The sequence below is a fragment of the Pleurodeles waltl genome, chromosome 10 (assembly GCF_031143425.1).
Source record: "Pleurodeles waltl isolate 20211129_DDA chromosome 10, aPleWal1.hap1.20221129, whole genome shotgun sequence".
Taxonomy (NCBI): Eukaryota; Metazoa; Chordata; class Amphibia; order Caudata; family Salamandridae; genus Pleurodeles; species Pleurodeles waltl.
In genome coordinates this window covers 891054653-891073518 of record NC_090449.1, presented here as the reverse complement: position 1 = coordinate 891073518, position 18866 = coordinate 891054653, and the positions used below count along the sequence as shown (strand labels likewise).

General features: G+C 41.8%; 1 protein-coding gene across 9 annotated transcripts in view; it reads right to left on the bottom strand.

Annotated features, from left to right (window-relative positions):
• The window catches only part of AKAP9 (A-kinase anchoring protein 9), a 969300-nt gene that overhangs the window by 950116 nt on the left and 318 nt on the right, over positions 1–18866 (bottom strand). The gene's annotated exons all lie outside the window — the stretch shown is intronic.

Genomic DNA, 18866 nt, shown 5'->3' with positions numbered 1-18866 from the left:
GCCAAAAAGTCTTGGTTCAAGCCAGTACGCAGTTTGCGTCAAAGAAGAGCTGTCTGGATCCAGGAGGGACCTAGGGGTCTCAACTTGGACTGAGGAGACAGAGGGGGCTCTCAGCACTTCAGAGAGCCATCAGAAGACCAGGCAGTGCCCACGGGAGTCCCAGAACACAGGGACAAAAGAGATGCAAAGTGCGGTCATCGCAGCACTACACTTGAGGATCACACACCGCCAGAGAACAACTCAGGGAGTTGTGCGTCGCAGGATAGAGTGCTGGGGACCTGGGCTACGCTGTGCATGAAAAAGTGCCCCGAAGCCCAAGGAGCTGCAGAAGACGCAGTGTATAGGGGTACTGTCGCAGCACAGGGAGGCAAGCTTTTACCTCCACCAAATTTGGACAGCTGGACCTTTGGACAGTCTGGGTCACTTCGGTCCACCACCTGTGTTCCAGGTATCACGCTCATCGACAGGAGAGGAGTCCCAGAGTACCAGTTGTCGTCGCAGAGAGGTGCCTGCTGAAGCAGGGAAGTGAGTCCGTCACTCCACGGGAGATTTCTTTGGTTCTTCTGGTGCGGGGTGAAGCCAGGCAGTCCTCAGGGCGTGCACACCTTGAAAACTGTTGCATTTGCTGGCTGGAGCTGACGTTGCAGGTCACAGGAGCCATTCTGGATACTTTGTTGTAGTTACAGAGGTTCCTGGAGCAGTCTGTGGTTCATCTGACGGTCAGAAGCTGAAGCAGAGGATGCAGAGGAGTCCTGAGGAATCTTGCAAACCGAATCTGAGGAAACGCCCAGAGGAGAGACCCTAAATAGCCCTGAGAGGGGGATTGGCTACCTACGCAGGTATGCACCCATCGGGTTGGTTCTCTGGCGTCACCTGCTGGCACTGGCCACTCAGAGGTCTCCAGAGGGTCCCCACACCTTGGAATCCAAGATGGCTAGTGCCAGGGACACTCTGGAGGAGCTCTGGACACCACCCCTGGGGTGGTGATGGACAGGGGAGTGGTCACTACCCTTTTCTTTGTCCAGTTTGGCGCCAGAGCAGGGACTGAGGGTCCCTAAACCTGTGTAGACTGGATTATGCAAGGAGGGCACTGTTTGTGCCCTTCAAAGCATTTCCAAAGGCTCTGGGAGGATACCCCTCCCATGCCTGTAACACCTATTCCCAATGGGAGAGGGTGTAACACCCCTCTCCTAAAGGAAATGCATTGTTCTGCCTTCCTGGGATTGAGCTGCTCAGTCCCCAAGAGGGGAGAAGCCTGTCTGTAAGGTTGCAGTAGCTGGGGCTGCAGTGGAAACCTCAGAGAGCTGGTTTGGCAGTACTCGGGGTCCATGGTGGAGCCCCCAGGGAGCATGGGATTGGCCCCCCAATACCAGATTTGGATTGGGGGTCAATTCCATGATCTCAGATACCTCACATGGCCATATTCGGAGTTACCACTACATAAAGCTACATATATGTAGTGTAAATCTACATATATGTATAGTGCACGCTTATAATGGTGTCCCCGTGCTCGTGAAGTCCGGGGAATTGGCCCTGGACAACGTGGGGGCACCTTTGCTAGGGCAAGGGTGTCCTCACACACAGCAAATTTGCACCTAGCCGTCAGTAAATGAAGGTTAGACTTATAAGTTATCTGGTGCAGTGAAAAATGACTGTGAAATAGTGTGTGCACTATTTCACTTAAGATGCACTTGCAGTCCTGATGAAAGGGTTTGTATGAGCTCCTTATGGGTGGCAAAAGTAATGCTGCAGCCCTTAAGGATCTCCTGGAAACCCAATGCCCTGGGTACCTAGGCACCATGTACTAGGGACTTGTAAGAGGGGCCCAGTGTGCCAATAAGAATTGGAATATGGAATCACTAAACTATATTGACAAATTTGGTACACAGAGAGAGCATCAGCACTGGAGTTCTGGTTGGCAGTACTCCAGTGACACAGTCAAGCATACTGACAACACACATAGGCCACAAACTATGAGCACTGGGGTCCGGTCTAGGAGGATCCCAGTGAGACAGTAGAAACACACTGACAAACAGGCCAAAAATGGGCATAACCATGCTAGAAAGAGGCTACTTTCTCACAAAGTCTATATAGTAGATTTCACACACTAGGTGGATGAACCGAAGCAAATTTGTTTTGAGAAAATGTAATTCAGATTACGCCATAAACATCACATTTAACATATGATAATCAAACCAACTTCAAGAACCACACCAGTTTATTAAGAAGTTAAAGATTTATTTCCCGATATTAACAACGCTAAGGTCACGAAAATAATTCTCAAACACAAAGGATACATATAGAGAAATAAAGGTCGATTTGTGCGCCGAATATATCTACGTTTAATCAACGCAAAAAGACAAATTATCTCAATGGTTATAACACAAAACCATAGCAACAAAATCTGAGCAAGAGAAATACAATAGATCTGATAATGATAAGACAAAATATCAAAGACAATTCATGAGCATGTGAGTAATGCCTCACTAACCACTAATTAGCACCGACATGTTGGGCTTCACGTAAAAAGTTTAGTAACACAAATTTAGAAAAAAAATCTAGCTATGGTGCTATCAAAAATATGAATACGGTGCAGTAAATAAACATTTGCAGATGGTACCTGAATAACAATTCACATTCTATGCACTACCAAATCACTATAGTAATCAGCAACAACATCTACTTTGTTAGAGGACAGCAACATCAGGTACCTATATCAGAACAGGAACAGGAATAAGGATAGGGGTAATGGTTTAGAATTTTGGACTATAAGATATACTAAACCATTTAAGCATAAGTTCAATATTTAACAGTCATAAGCTAAAAAAAAGTACAAGAATGTCAATAGTCTCTGGAAAACATGAAATGTCAAAGTGACAGATCATAAAGTAAGACTCAGGAACCTGGAACATGTACAAAGAGCAACTGCCTACCAACTCATGGTGACTAAACGTTAAATTCAACTTGTTAAATGAAAATGATTGGATAAAGTATGATGTGAGAAAATGATTACCAATCAGAACATTAACAGATATCATATCAAAATTATACAATTAGTTTCCTCCAAGCTCTTCTATGTGCTGTTATTCCACTGATAAAACCTAAATTACAATCCTAGACTTTCTCTTCTTCCGCCTCATCTGTGGATCCCTTGTTTCCACTCCACCAAAATACGAAGTCACAGGAAGAAACTATTACAAAATGTTACTTCACCATTCCTTTTCCCTCGAGGAAAAACGTACAAGTTAGAAACATATCTTCAAACTACGGAACATACTAGAAACATTTTATACAGATTGCATTACACAATTACCTTGCATCTGCTTCTACTTAAGTCCAGCCGAGGTCACTAAATATAAATGTATTTCTGCCATTTGTTTTCAGTTAAGAAACACACTCTCTTGTAAAGACAGATTTATTCCATCAGCTGAAGTTAGCATGGGCAAAATATAGGCCTTACATAATATGTAGGCCATTCAGTTAGTCACATTTTCCGTAAACATATTATCTAATTAATTCACACATTAATCTAAGTATAATTATGTAAAGACTCAACATTTTATCAGTAAATTCTCTGCTCTCACACGGTCTATAGATAATCACAATGTATAATGTACATGTGGATGAAAACTCACCAACATCAAGGTTTTAAAGCAAGGAGTTTGATCTGCCTCTAAAAAGGGGTTAATTATGTAATTTACCACCAGGGCTATAATAATAACCACTGCGCAGCACATTTTGAGAACAGACATGGCAGCCTAATGGCATAACCTAAGAGTTGTCAGTATACCTGCATCTTTAATCCGGGCTCTGTTCAGCCTGTGATTTTTTTAACAGCTGGGTTTGAAGAATAAGTCTCAAATCTCAACTAAACGTATTTACATAAAGAGCAGGGATGAAGCAACGATAATTTTACGTGCTTTATTTGTTCTTGAGCGTAAATCACATAGCAGGCATTATCTCCTTAGCACAGTGATCAAGGTGATGCAGGTATTTATTCACCTTTCAGGGAGTACACACCACCAGCCTGAATGGCCGTCGTATGGCTTATTTCATGTCCATCTTGATGAAGTTGGTGTGCTTCATCAGGATGTCAGTTAAATAAGCCATGTGATGTACTAGAATAATATTAACTGAGAAAATAAGAGCATTTAAGCACTGTTAACAGGAGCCACTCAAACTGGCAGAACAGAATCCATCTGTAAAACACAAACGCTTGTTCCCTGTGGAGTTCTGGCTTTTAGCACATCATGAAATCTAAATAACGGGCAACTCATACACTCCAGGGCAAGGTGATCCTGGGATGGCTGTGTCTGGCAGGATATGAAGATAACAAGCACGGGTCGAGATGACTTCTTTTTAAGCCTCTTTTCCTGCTTTGAGAACCGTTATGTAGCAATGGATGTTTATCGATCACAAGTCCACCATGGAGTGTTTACTTTCTTGCAAATTCCACAATGGTTGTCTTTGTACAAATGACAGCAGTAGATATGTTTCTGGAGATTGACATTTTTTTTTTTTTTTTTTAATGCGGCGACTTAAATCGAATACTTTTTTGAAGTCACATTGTGGTTTTACTGCATGTGGCAGATAAGGCTTCTTTCAAATTCAGTTTAATTTAATTAAACTGCGCCTCAGCTATCGTTGTCACACTTAATAACAAAACCAGAGTGTACCTGTCAGGCATAAAAACTTTAACGTTTTCATTTTTTGTGTGTTGAAAACAGGTTGAACGTGTTGCTGAATACAAAGGTCAACAAATTAGTATGTCTCGATCCATTTGGGCAAAAAAAATTCTGAAATATGCAACAAACCTCTGCAGAAGACTATTAAACAACCGCTACTGTGTCTGGAGCGCACGAACCTCTCTCTATATAGAGGGAAAGTCGATTTTGGTACACTAAAGCCGTGAATCAAACTATTTTTGCGGATAACTTTCTGCATGATGTTAGTTTTAAGAGCGCTTCAGATTCTTTTTTTTGGGGGGGGGAGAGGGGGTCGCTGGACCAAAGTGGCAAAAGCAAAACCATTATGTGTTCTTCTAGAAAGTATTACACAATACGCCAAACATTTAACTTAACAGGCATTTGAGGCTCAGTCGATCGCTAGAGGGATTTCTCTCCGCACACCATACTGCCAACTGCTGCAATTCGGCTCGTACAGTCGGTTATAATGGTTCCATAAATAGCGAGTAACAGCTGATTAAACAGTTTCGATTTCGATGCTACGTCGCAGAACCAACAGAGCAAACACAGTAACCTCGATCTGTCCACCTGTGCCCTGGACAGAGAACAGCCACAAGCTTTGAAAATGCGGTTATCTAACACGAACCGTAGGAAAACAAGAGCAGCTGTTCCCCAGGATGTCCAGTCCACTGAAAGCTTGATGAAAATGTAACTGCTTCCAGGTCTCGGGGCGAGGGACGGGAAACATGTTCTCATAACAACAGCAAGCAACACAACTGTTACTTGGGGAGCAAACAATAATGCGCCACGCCAGCAAGGAACTATGGAAAAAAAAGAAACCTACCAGCCGCAACACGCAAATGTCTCACGAGAAGCAACAACAGAAATGAACTGGGACCTGATCCTCGGGACAATTAACTGAACTTGCTTCAAAGTAGCTAAACTAAGCTGCTTGCCAACTAAGTAAAAACAAGCCACATCCAGCCACCAGAAAAAGATTCACAAATGGAAACAAAAAGCTGAAATGAGAACATTCGGACAACATACACCACTTGTGGGACGCGCTATTTTTAGCAATATTCACAGTATTTGAGAGCGTACTTCACAAATGTACGTGGACTATGAGACGCCCCAAAAAACAACAAAGGAACTGATGGGAAAAATATAGGATATTCAGTGTGCCACTGCACACATATTGGGGATGGGACAGATGGGGCAGCTGGGATACAATCCGGCATCAGGATCATTACCTATAGTGTCTCTCAAAAACTTTGTAAAGAAAAGTTGACACTAGCATTATGAGACCTTCCTTTGATTTATAGTTCTGCAGAAATGGTTTTGTGTTCGGAAGCAGCTATAAACACCCCTCCCCCTCTGCTCTGACATCTTCTGGTTCATGTTATTCTGGGAAGGTAAGAAAAAAATGCCATATTTTGGCAGAACTGTTTGACCAAAATGTACTGGTTGGTACACCAGAGACAACATCGAGTTCTCGCCCTCCTTGTAAGCAACACAAGGTTTATAAGGCTTTATTTTTTTCTCCAATCTATATGATAGCAGGAGAGACAGAGAGGTAGATCTTAAGGCCAAATGCAGGAAGAGTAGGACAGCAATTTCTAAATATCGATTTTTTCTGAATCATTATTTGGAAATCACTATTCCTTAGGTATGAAACTTTTTGTATCATACTTGTGATTTCTGGTGGGTTGCAAATAGACCTACCTTGTATTATTAATGAGGTGAGTCACAAACTGCAACCTATTAGGAATCACTACTATCACAGGGATTGAGGCCTGTCAGCAGAACACCATGCCTGTGATTGTCTTTGAAAAAATTTACTTTTTGCTTTTTGTTGAAAAGTAACCTGTTTTCCCTAAATGAAAACGGGATGCGTTTCAACAATAAAAAAATAAAAAAAAAGTTTTGCTTTCATTTTTTGACTGGGGTGATGTGTAGGACCACTGCCTGCTTTAAAAAAATGTTTTTCCAACATTCACAAAGGGGCAGGGGCCCCTTCCAATTTAAAATATCAAGTTTTTGCGAATGCACTTCGGTCACAAAACCTTGATACATAAAACCGGAAATAGTTATTTGGAAGGGGCGCCCTAAATACGCCCCTTTCAAATAGCGATTTCTACACCCAAACTGCAATTCTTGAGAATCGCAGTTTGGAAAAGTATTTATGCAGCCGCAAACTTCTAGATTCTGCGAATAGGGCCGTCTGTGACAGCAAAAATGCTTCGTACACGTGGCCCTTGATCGCTCCCTCACTGTTTTGGGGAGAGAGTAAAGGTGTGCAGGCAGTGCTTAATTTGTAAATAAAAACATGCCGGTGCACAAAGCTCTCCTGTGAAATTTGCGGCTGCTGCAATGAAATGTGCGAGCAATGAATACTGAGGCAGTGTAATCCTGAAGCCATCCCGGGCCTCTTCAATCCATTTAAAGCCACTCCCTGCCCCTCAGCTCACGCTTGCAGCTTTCTCCCATTGTGATGCTTTTTAATTTTTCTCTTCCTCCTTCTTTACCCATATGGGTCTTTTGCTCGCAGTAAATGCTTGACGCAGAACAATAAGTGCCGGTGCTCCACTCAGGAAACAACAAGCACTGTGTGCAGGAGAAGCAGAGAGTGAGAAAATATAGAGACCTCTCCTGTACTTTGTCAGACCAGTTGGACAGGACGTAGATCAACTGTTGTCAATCTCTCTGTATACTGCAATGGATTTCAAATGACTGAATGTTTAAAATAGTGGTATGTAAATATTAATAAGGCACTCTGAATTACAAAAGAGGGGTATAAGTGCACAAAAATGTTCTTCTAGTCATAAAATGACCACCCTATGCAGCAACCCCACAGCAGGATAAAAAACAGGTCTCTATTACAACAAAACACATGTGCAGCGCTAAAAGCACTAACCCGGTGAGTCCAGTTTTTCCCCATTTTCCATATTAAAATCATGTACTGAGTGAACAGTGCTCGCTCTCTCACATTGTCATTAATATGCACCTCCGAGAAAATAACAAAAAATACAGCACTCCTCATCCTCAGCCATACTGTTTTCAAAAGTAAGCAAGTAATGAACAGATAGCAACTGCAGTGGCCTTCGAACAAAAACTCATTCTGTGGGCAAACGTTTATCGAGCAAATGCAATAACAGGTGACACAGTACATGCCAACACTCACGCAGGCAGGGGAGAAAATAAGCGGGTGACAGAGCGCAGCTGTCGAGTAACCACATAACATCATCTCTGGCATTAGAAGAAAAACATCATAATAATTGATGAGACATACAGAAACTAATAAGAGCCGCTATGAGCTAAACGGGCAAACATTACTTAAGTTACAGCACAGCTTCACAAGCATGTGATTACTACGTTGTACAAAGCGCACCTTGCAAAAAAAAAAAAGTCAGTTTTTTTAAGAGTTAGAGGTTACACTTTTTCGGATGCAAAGAAAGAAACTGGACAGTGATATCCTTAAAGATTATTTAAAGTAGAAAGATAGGCACACTGTAACTCCTTGTGTCAACTGAAAAAGTCATTTCAAATAATTGGTTATAAAGATTTCCCGCCAGTCAACACATGACCCATTCTATAAATTCAACACAATCATACTGTTTGTATATTTTGTTCAAACTATTATTTTTTTCTTCTCAACAAAAAACACTTTTAAAGGTGTTCCCAATAAGCTTTGAGAAAAGTCACAAGACAAAAAAAATCGTAATGTACTGTGGTGCAAACTGAGGACTAGAAGAGAAGACAAGCATTTGCCATTCAATTGGTTTGACATTTATTTTGGAGTTCGAGCTATTGGCATTATAAATGCATAACTGGACTTTTCTTGCCCCATAAATTGGTCAACCTGCCACATAATTCCGTCTTTTCCTGGCATAAAATTCCAGTGGCCAGCATATAACTAATATAACAAAAAATGTTTTGGTCCCTCTGGGGGAAGGATATGAATTAACCTCCACGACAGTGGTTGTACCATAAAGAACTTTCTGTACCGATGAGGTTTGAGAGTAATATCACATTTATTAGAAACTTAAATTCAACAATTTAAAGTAAAGTAATTGAGGTGATCCTGTATAAAAGCACAGTGTGGGTGAATTATGTGTTATTATAAGTGTTGCAGTGCTATTTACATGAAAACTAAAACCAAACTGTGGTTAAAAGCATCAGGTCTCAAATAAGCACCTATAACCTTAGGTACTGTGAGCCTGCTGAATTTTTCAAAGTCAATCCACAATTTCTAATACAATGTCGACGCTTCGACCCCAATCAAAGAAATTATTTCAGGCGGGTCATCATCAGGACAGAATACTGAAATAGGAAGCACCCCTATTTAATTGTACTCAGACACATCATAGTTGTGTTAACAATAAAACTATACCAGTTCGCCTTCCATCTCATGTAGCCCTGGTGTGTAGTTAATAATACCACTTTTTTACTTTGCCCTCTAATGGCTTCAGGAAGGTTTTAGATCGTTCCATGAAAAATGTTTAAAGTCCTTTTTAAAACTTGTTGGCGTGGTCCTATGTTAAAGTTAAAGATCTGCAGCCCTGATTTAATCAGGTTTAATGCTTTGGCTGGTAGTTCAGCAGCACGGTGAATCCATTGATGGACCCTCCTGAAGCCATTAGATGGCAAAGTAAAAAAGCGGTATTATTAACAACACACCAGGGCTACATGAGATGGAAGGCAAATTGGTATAGTATTATTGTTAACACAACTAGGATGTGTGAGTACAATTAAATAGGGGTGCTTCCTATTTCAATATTCTGTCCTGATGATGACCTGCCTGAATTAATTTCTTTGATTGTGGTCGAAACGTCGACACTGTATTAGAAATTGTGGATTGACTTTGAAGAATTCAACAGGCTCAGAGTACCTAAGGTTATAGGTGCTTATTTAAGACCTGATGCTTTTAACTAGTTTGGTTTTAGTTTCCATGTAAATAGCACTACAACACTTATACTAACAGATAATTCACTCACACTGCACCCTTATACAGGAGCACCTCGATTACTTTACTTCAAATTGTTGAATTTAAGTTTCTAATAAATGTGGTATATTACTCACAAACCTCATCAGCAAAGAAAGTTCTTTATCGTACAACCTCTGTCGTGGAGGTTAATTCATATCCTTCCTCCAAAACATTTTTTGTTATATTATTCACTTACCAAGGTCCCAGGGTACTGGGTTGCCCCATTTTTTCAAAATAACAGCATATCACTAAAGCACTTCCACTCACCTTCTTCCTGTATCTTAAAACATATTCAATTATCACATAAACCTTTAGCAGAAATATACTTTTGGTATTAGAGTGTAATGCTCAAAAACACCATAACAAAAATATCATTTGGGACGGATTGGAGGGTGAAAGCAAAGAGGGAGTCGGGAGTAAAGATGAAGAGGACAAGTGGCGTAGTAACGGTGTCATGGGCTCAACAGTAAGAAAGGAAAATGGTTGACTGCAATTTTGATAGGAAACTACAGCAGCAATTAGAGTTTAGTGAGGTCCATAGGTTTTTAGGCTCTGGTGCCACTGCACCTGTTGCTCAATTGATATCTAGGCCAGGAGAGAAAGTGGATAGGGAAGAAAAAGAGAAGCAAAAGGAATATAACAAACAAAGGGAAGAAAGAGAAGGGGGTTTGCAAAGAAATAAAAGAAAGAATAGAAAGAAACGAGAAAATGGAAACACAACTAAGAAGAAACAGAGTAAAAGTGTGAGACAAAAGAAAAAAGGGAAGGAAGCTAGTGAACTAAAGCTAAAGAAAAAAAAAAAATGATGTGATGAAAAGTGTGAAAAAAGAGAAAAATGAACATTAGAGAAAATAAGAGAAATAGTGAAATAAACAAGCAGAGAAAGAACCAGGGTGTATATGTACTGACACATTTCCCACAGACACAGACTGGGAAAACCACTTTGAATATTTCAGGTCCCGACAAGTAACTTGTTGCTTCCACATACAGATGGGAAAAAGAGTGATTTATAGTAAAATGTGAATTGACAGATAAAAATAAGAAAAGCCAGAGAAAGGAAAGAAGAAAGATTTAAAAAAAAAAAAAAAAAAAAAAAAAAAAAAAGTGAAAGGACGCATACCGAGTCAAAGGAAAGAGCAAATGAAAAGGACGCATACCGAGTCAAAGGAAAGAGCAAATGAAAAGGACAAAGAATTAAGGGAAGAGAAAAAAATGGTGAAAGAATGAATGCCTGATGAAGAAAAAAAGAGGAACGAAATAAGTAAAGATATAGCCACGTTTTTGCAAGTTTAAAAGAGGAGGTACCAAGAGGGAGAGGGAAATAAAAACAAGCATTTTCAATGCAATGGGTCTCGCGTTTGTTTGAGGTAGAACTATCAGCACTGTAAATTCCTAACTTGACTCTTCTTGCCACACAAACTGAAAATAAAAAGTAAAACAGTTGACATAAGCGAGCCAATTCAAAAGTGCCACCGTGAGCGCGAAGAGAGAGACAAAAGGAAAAAGAAGTTCGCTCACAGTCAAAGTTATCGGCAAAACTGCAATTATCCACGTAACAGGGTTGATGGCCAAGGCGGTAACAAAACTGCCCTAAGGAGGGACAAAAGTAAAGCACTTACCAACAAAAACAAGGATTTCTGAAAGGCAAGCCCATGAATGAATAATAGTGATGGGCGTGATTAAAAGCCCAGATACATATCAACATGCCAGAAAAGTAGCACTTGCGCGATGCCATGCTCAACCTAAAAAGGAAGAGGAGTAGAAATAAACAGTTGAAAGAAAGAACAAAACTGAGCATTTTAAGCACTGGAAAGAGAAAAGTGGGGGACAAAGAAAACACAGAGTAAAGAAAAGAACGGAGTGAGATAGGTGAAACAGACCTTCCCAAATAAAGATGGCGGCTAAAAACAGATTTAATTCACTCCTCCACGTCCTCAAACGGAAGTCAGAGTGTGGAATAGCAGGGGCACTGCAGAACAGCAGCAGGTGCATTAGCAGAGTTATATGTGAACCCCAATACAGCAATATTCGAGCACTTCAGATCAGGTTTGGAGGGGTGAGGGGGTGGAAGCAACAGACAGAGCTGTGTCCTGGCCCAGTGCTGGAATAACAGAAAGGCAGCGGGTGAGGAATGAGAAAATGGAGCGCCGTATAATTCCTGGTATTGGAATAATGGGGCACTGCACCAGGTTAGGGTTGAGGTGCACTGATAGAGTTGTATGTAGGCTGCAGTACTGGAAAAGTAATGGGCAAAAAAGGTCAGAAGTGAGGTATGTTAATGGAGCGGTGTGTGGGACCTAGCATTGGTGTGCCAGTATTGCCTAGTGTTAGCCTGGAGGTGCCCTGGTTACGCTGCGAGGGGAGCCAGCATGGGAGTGGCATTGCCTCTGAACCACAGAAGTGAGGAGTCCTGCATGGTGTGTGTGTGAGCCTTACTACTGAGATGAAATGTGCACTGAATGTTAGAATTGAAGGATTCTGGCAGAGCTGTGGTAGTTCCCATCAACAGTGGCGTTTGATGGGACACTTGAGGTGCACTGGCTGAGCTGTGTTTTGCTCTTTTGGGTCCAGTATTGGCTTGGCAGTGGGACTGAATATCAGAATTGAGTTGTAATGGACCTTTATGAGATCAGGGTCCCAGTACAGGAAAGGAAGTGACTTCGCTGGGGTAAAACTGAGGTGCACTGATGGAGCTGCTCCCAAGGTCCTAGTACTGTACACACTGTCAGATCACCTCAGTTCTTACAGACAGCATGTGTGGGATTCGGCACGGGCACAGCTGAGGACCTGGAGTGTGTCAACTGGGGTGTACTGATGGAGCTGTGCCAAATGTCCCAGTACTTGAACAGCAGTTTGTATTGAACGTAAGAACTGAGGTGCTCTGGCAGACAGCGTGTGTGGGGTTCTGGCATGGCTGACGGGCTTGGAGTGTGTGAACTGAGGTGCACTGATGGAGCTGCACCCGAGGTCTCGGTACTAGAACAGCAGTGTGTACTGACTGTAAGAATTGAGGTGCTCTGGCAGACCGCGTGTGTGAGGTTCTGGCATGGCTGTGGGGCTTGGAGTGTGTGAACTGAGGTGCACTGATGGAGCTGCACCCGAGGTCTCGGTACTAGAACAGCAGTGTGTACTGACTGTAAGAATTGAGGTGCTCTGGCAGACCGCGTGTGTGAGGTCATGGCACGGCTGTGGGGCTTGGAGTGTGTGAACTGAGGTGCACTGATGGAGCTGTGTCGAAGGTCCCAGTACTGGAACAGCAGTATGAACTGACTGCAAGAACTGAGGTGCTCTGGTAGACCACGTGTGTAGAGTTCCGGGCAGTGGCACGGCTATGGGCTTAGAGTGTGTGAACTGAGGTGCACTGATGGAGCTGCACCCGAGGTCCCAGTACTGGAGCAGCAGAATGTACTGACTGCAAGAACTGAGGTGCTCCGGCATACAGCTTGTGTGGGGGTCCTGGCTGTAGCACAGCTGAGGGGCTTGGAGCTTGTGAACTGAGGTGCTCCAGCAGACAGCTTGTGCGGGGGGTCCTGGCAGTGGCATGGCTGAGGGGTTAGGAGCGAGTGAACTTAGGTGCTCCGGTAGACAGCTTGTGTGGGGGGTCCTGGAAGTGGCACGGCTGAGGGGCTTGGAGCGTGTGAACTGAGGTGCACTGATGGAGCTGCGCCCGAGGCCCCAGTACTGGAGCAGGAGAATGTACTGACTGCAAGAACCGAGGTGCTCCGGCAGAGAGCTTGTGTGAGGGGTCCTGGCAGTGGCACAGCTGAGGGCTTGGAGCGTGTGAACTGAGGTGCACTGATGGAGCTGCACCCGAAGTCCCAGTACTGGAGCAGCAGAGTGTACGGATTGCAAGAATTTAGGTGCTCTGGCAGACAGTGTGTGTGGAGTTCCTGGCACTGGCATGGCTGAGGGCTTGGAGTGTGTGAACTGAGGTGCACTGGTGGAACTGCGAGTGGGATCCCAGTATGAAGCAGAAGTTGGTACTGTTTCTAAGGATTGCGGAGCCCTGGTTGAGCTGGGTGCCTAGGCTATAAGCCATTACAAGCAATCCTCCGCCCTTGCTCTCAGCACACAGGCAGGCACATTTGGTGAAGAAAACCCAAGCCAAGGAAGGGCGTGGTACAAGCAGCTGAGAGAGGGTGCAGAGAATCCACAAAGACCAAATGTGACCAAGATAACAGCCTGATTTATAGCCTCGTTTACAGCTAAGTTCAGAGGAAGAATGCTCTGCAAATGAAAAAGGGATGCCTCCTGGACAGGGACAGGAAACAAAGTTAAAAAAAAAAAGTTCCCTACAGATCAGATCAACAGTACAAAGGGTAAAACTATACAGTAGTTGGTCCCTGCTCCCACACAGAAGACGGAGGGACAAAGAGGCATGACTGACCACTAGCAAGCAAGGATTTTTAAATGACACAAACTCACAAATAAAACAGCTGGAAGCCCGCAGAAGAAGTATACAAGAGGTTGTACGCTTACACTCGACCTAAAATGAGCCTTAGTCTCACAGAATGCTCCACCTGTCCTAGTAGGAATGCTGATGTATAACTTGGTTTTTCCCAGAACTATGGAAGGTTTGTCGTTTGTGGTGATGCTTCAAGTAATTCACTAGACACATGGTTCTGGGAGTGTATGTTTTTCCTAATAATTGTGTTTCCGGCTTGCCTTCTTGTAAATACTTTTTCAAAGAGAACAGCAGCACTGTGTCCGAGACCAGCTTCCATGTTTCAAAAAATATCTTTTACCATAACTCAAATAAAAAGAAACTTGACTAAGGTCAAACTTACAAAACAACCAATGAGCAACATGTAGCTTTCCCTCAGCCAGTTTACGACAAACCTCACAAAATCAATTTAATAATTTCCAATACTGTCTGCATTTCGGTTTCAAAGGTATCCCTCAAATTAAGTATACATTTAAATAAATATGTTTTGATGCAAGCTGAGGTCTGAACGACTACTAGCAATTAATAATCGAACCACGCCCTTAGGAATGTAAACAAAAAGTTGATATTCTAAACACCCATCTATTGAGTTGTTTTTTAGAGTCATCCAAGCTTTCCTGGACAGGTTGCTCGCCCCTTGCATAACGGCTTCGCACCTGTCTTGGTTTTGCCTATCATTCACAAAAGGCAGCAGCTCTGAGACTTGTGAGAACTTCCGTGGTTTCAAAAGTTATCTTCCACTTTGCTTAAAAAGGAAAGAACTATACTATAAAAAGTATTTATCTTTCACCATCATCTTGCAGATTTTAGGTATGATTCTGCTGTTTGTGAACAAAAAACATTCCATTTTGTATGGCATTCCAATCTCAGTTGTTTACATTGTACGCCTAGAGAGGATGGTTGGACTTACATATAACATGAATTCCGTTACAGGTCTGCAAACCAAACATGGACTGATGAATGCTGGTTTCTACTTCTAAATAAACACCACTATCGTTTGGTAGGAAAAATGTACCCCCCTATTTACCAATTAAATCAATGTAGCACACTTAAATACCCCAGGTAGGATATGACTTAAGAGGAAGGTGTTATGATTGACAGTTCTCACCATACAGGTGTCTAATTTTTTTGCCAGAGTTGCCTGTCTCTCATTCAGCAGCTTTAATCTGCCACACGGCTTTGCCTCAGGTGACAACTGGTATCTGTATCAACAGTGGCATGGTAGCTTTCAACATTAGAAGACGACATAGTACAATGATCTTATTTATGATCAACAAAATTCGTGAACAATAGACTTCCCACAGTACCGTGATTTTAACACGCAGCTTCTGTTATAGATGTTGTACACAGCGTTTATAAACCCTGATTGCTGTACTAAAAAAAATGGAGAAAAATAAATAAATCTATAGGCCTGCTTAGAGGCTGGGGAATAAATTACGATCCCTGTGAAAAAAAGGTTCGTGCAGGAATCACATTTCTGCGTTGTGTGACAATCAGCACCCCTCAAACTACCCCCGCAACCCCGCGGTCAAACCCCCACCATATCCACTTTTTAACATGAAAGATTTCGGCAGGTCAAACCTGCTGAAATTCATGACGGGGAAAAAAAGGCACAGAAAAAGACAAACCCTCTGGAATTAATAGTGCTAAACAGCAATTGAGCTTGCTGTCACATTTTTATGCAGTAAATACCAGACTTTGGACTAATGGTATTTATCGAATGTGGTAAATTCCCCAACCTATTCCACAAAACTTGTAGTCATGGCATACGGGAGAAAACGGGGGAAGCAACATGAAGTTCGGACTTAGGGAAGAGCGGTAAAGGTTGAGAGAAGGAGGACACGGATGGAGGGAAGGTACAAGGAGGTCGGTGTTGAGCAGATGCACGGGCGAGAGAGGAACGTGGAGCAGGTGAGGGAGAAGCACACAAGCTAGAAAGCAATGGGATGTGAAGTATGAGAGTGCAACATGGAGTGGGCAAGGTGAAGCACACGGTCAACAGACAGCAATACAGGAGAGGAGTCCATGAGGGAAACAGCAGGAAAACACATGCACTTCCAAGAAGTGCTTAACCCAAAATAAAAAAATGTGGTGCTTGTTAAGCAAGCAGTGGAAGCACAGAAGCCAGCCAATCAAAAGAGATGACAAAGAAACTATGTTCCATCGGAGGGACAAAGACAAGATTGACCAGCTGGGACACGAACAGAAACAAGCAAAAGAGAGCGATAGGAAAGCACCCCAAGTAGTAGGTGGGCTCCAAGACCCTGTTCGTTTTCGTAATCCCACAATGTCTTGCAACAGACAATGCATTATTTGCTTAGTAGGGTAAGCCTAAAACAAAGAATTTGTCACACATACCTTATATACAAAAGCATAAGCAAAAACAGAATTAAAAAAAATACTCTCCAATGCTACATAATTTCACTAAACTTACCATGCTACTGTTTTATATAGGTATCCTCTACATAAAAAAAAATATTTTAAATGAGGATTGGAAAAAAAAGGTTTCAAGTAGCTTCCCCAATGACCATTATTTATACAAAATATACATTTTGATCTATGGATTTAGTGTGAAACAAAACTTGCTGAAGTAGACAATCTGTTATTTCTATCTATAAATACATTATGGTCAGCTGCTGGGTACAAAACCACCCAGGAATGTAGCTGTACAATTCAAAACTCTGGGCACCCGCAAATCTATCTTTTTCAGACCAATATAAATAGTACAACAATTAGGCTTCTACGGATCAAAACCTAATACAGTTGTATGTCTCTGTCACTTCCTGTGTTCCTAGATAATGGCACACTCAAAGCACATTTTACACACCTATTCTTTCCTTCCTTCCCATCAAATGTAGTACACTGAATCAGAGCTTTATCACAATTGTCACAAAACCACACCTAGCATCTTTGATCGGCCAGGGATGACAGTGCATCCAAATAGAATTTTTTTTCCACGAGATAAACAAAGAAAATGAAAACTGAATTTTCAGAGATGGGAAGCACTTTTCATATGTCTCAAAGTTAGAAAGTTTAATTTAGGGACCCTTGGCCAGATGTAAGGCACTATTGAAATCCAATCTTGAAATATAATGGATACAATGGTTTAAATTCTGACGGCTGTATTCACTTTTCAATAACAAATACACTCCTCTTGAAAAATAATTGAAATACATAAATAAGAATTACGTAGTGCTTTTATGTTAATCTATTAGTTGCTAATTCCTAGTCATTACCCTAGCTCGCAAAATAAAACATATTTAATCATAACCATCCAGTACACATTTTGTGAGAGGTCGTGAGCATGTGGGGGTCTTTATAAAAAATAAAAAAAAATCACTAAGAGTAGCATTCTTAAGGAACGGCTTTGTTCACCCACTGTACTCCCAGTCACTTACTGGCAATTCAAAAGTGTAATATGTATTTAACAGTAATGCATTTTAGCAACATTTTCGGTGGAAGCTGCAGATTCTTATGACATGAAGTGTAAATCCACTTAAAAATAGACGAATGTGTCTACAATCCCTGCAAACATTCAAAATGTTGATACAAGGAAAAATCAAGTACTGGTATACTTGCAAAAGGATTGGAAGTTGTGTATCCCGTTGTGAGGGACGTGTGTGAACTAAAAGAAACTGTCAATATGCACACCAAAGAGATTACATATCGCCCCTGACAGCACAGAAACAATGGCCACGGTTAGGTATTATAAAGTGCTGTCAGTGGAAAACAAAGACTAGGAAAGCAAGTAGAGGGCAGCCTTGGACATATCCCAAGTGCAAAGCAAAGGGAATTGGTATAATCCATGCGTTTGCAGTGTTGCCGGACAAAAATATCTGCACAATTGTATTTTTGTTACTTAATCAAATACAGATCCACTCAAGAAAACATATATGTGAAACGGTGCACAATGGTCAGAAACAAGAATTATAAGTGACAAGTTTTGCAAGTCATGAAAATATACTGCACACAACATGTCTGCATAACAATGACAGCCTTAAATATAACTGAACTCCCCCTGGTCTATCTGGCTGTTATACATTTTCCGAGAAATGCTTTCAAATCTCAGGGAAATTCAAATTAGGCACTACTTTGATTAAAGTAATGCAGACAGTAACATGGGGAAATATATTATGTGGTAAATGTCGGGAATAAGATGGTAGTCATCTCTCCGAAATCACTTCCCAAGTGAGTCTTGTGTGCAGATCAAAGATGGGCAATACTGTGCATTTATTGTAGATTTAGCCTGTCAGGTTACAGACAAGGAGAGCATGTTTTTTGTGTGCGCATGAAGAAATGCCACTATTTGTAGTTTTGCCAACTCTCTCTGGTTGTTTCTTTAGTCTCACTACTTTTGGCCATCTTCGGGTTACGATTGGCCATCTTCGGGTTACGATGTGCAGAAAATCGGGAACCTTATGTAAGAATAAACATGTTACCACTGGGATGTTTTTGTGCTTACCCCTCCTCTGTGTGTCAACATGCAATATAAAAAGACACTAAACATAACAGTTCTTCGCTACTGCAAATACTTGACAATTAAACTGCGCTGCTCTGTATTACGGAACCAGAAAGAACAACATTTATATTTTCAATTTTCTGATCTACATCAACAGTTGTCACTTTAAACCTACGCTTGGACGAGGGGAGTTCTGCCAAAAATAAGGTCACGTCTCTGTGAGAGAAGGACAGGTGTCACTGCAGCAGCTCCTAGGTAGCAACTATGAGGACTAAGGACAAACACAACAGAAAA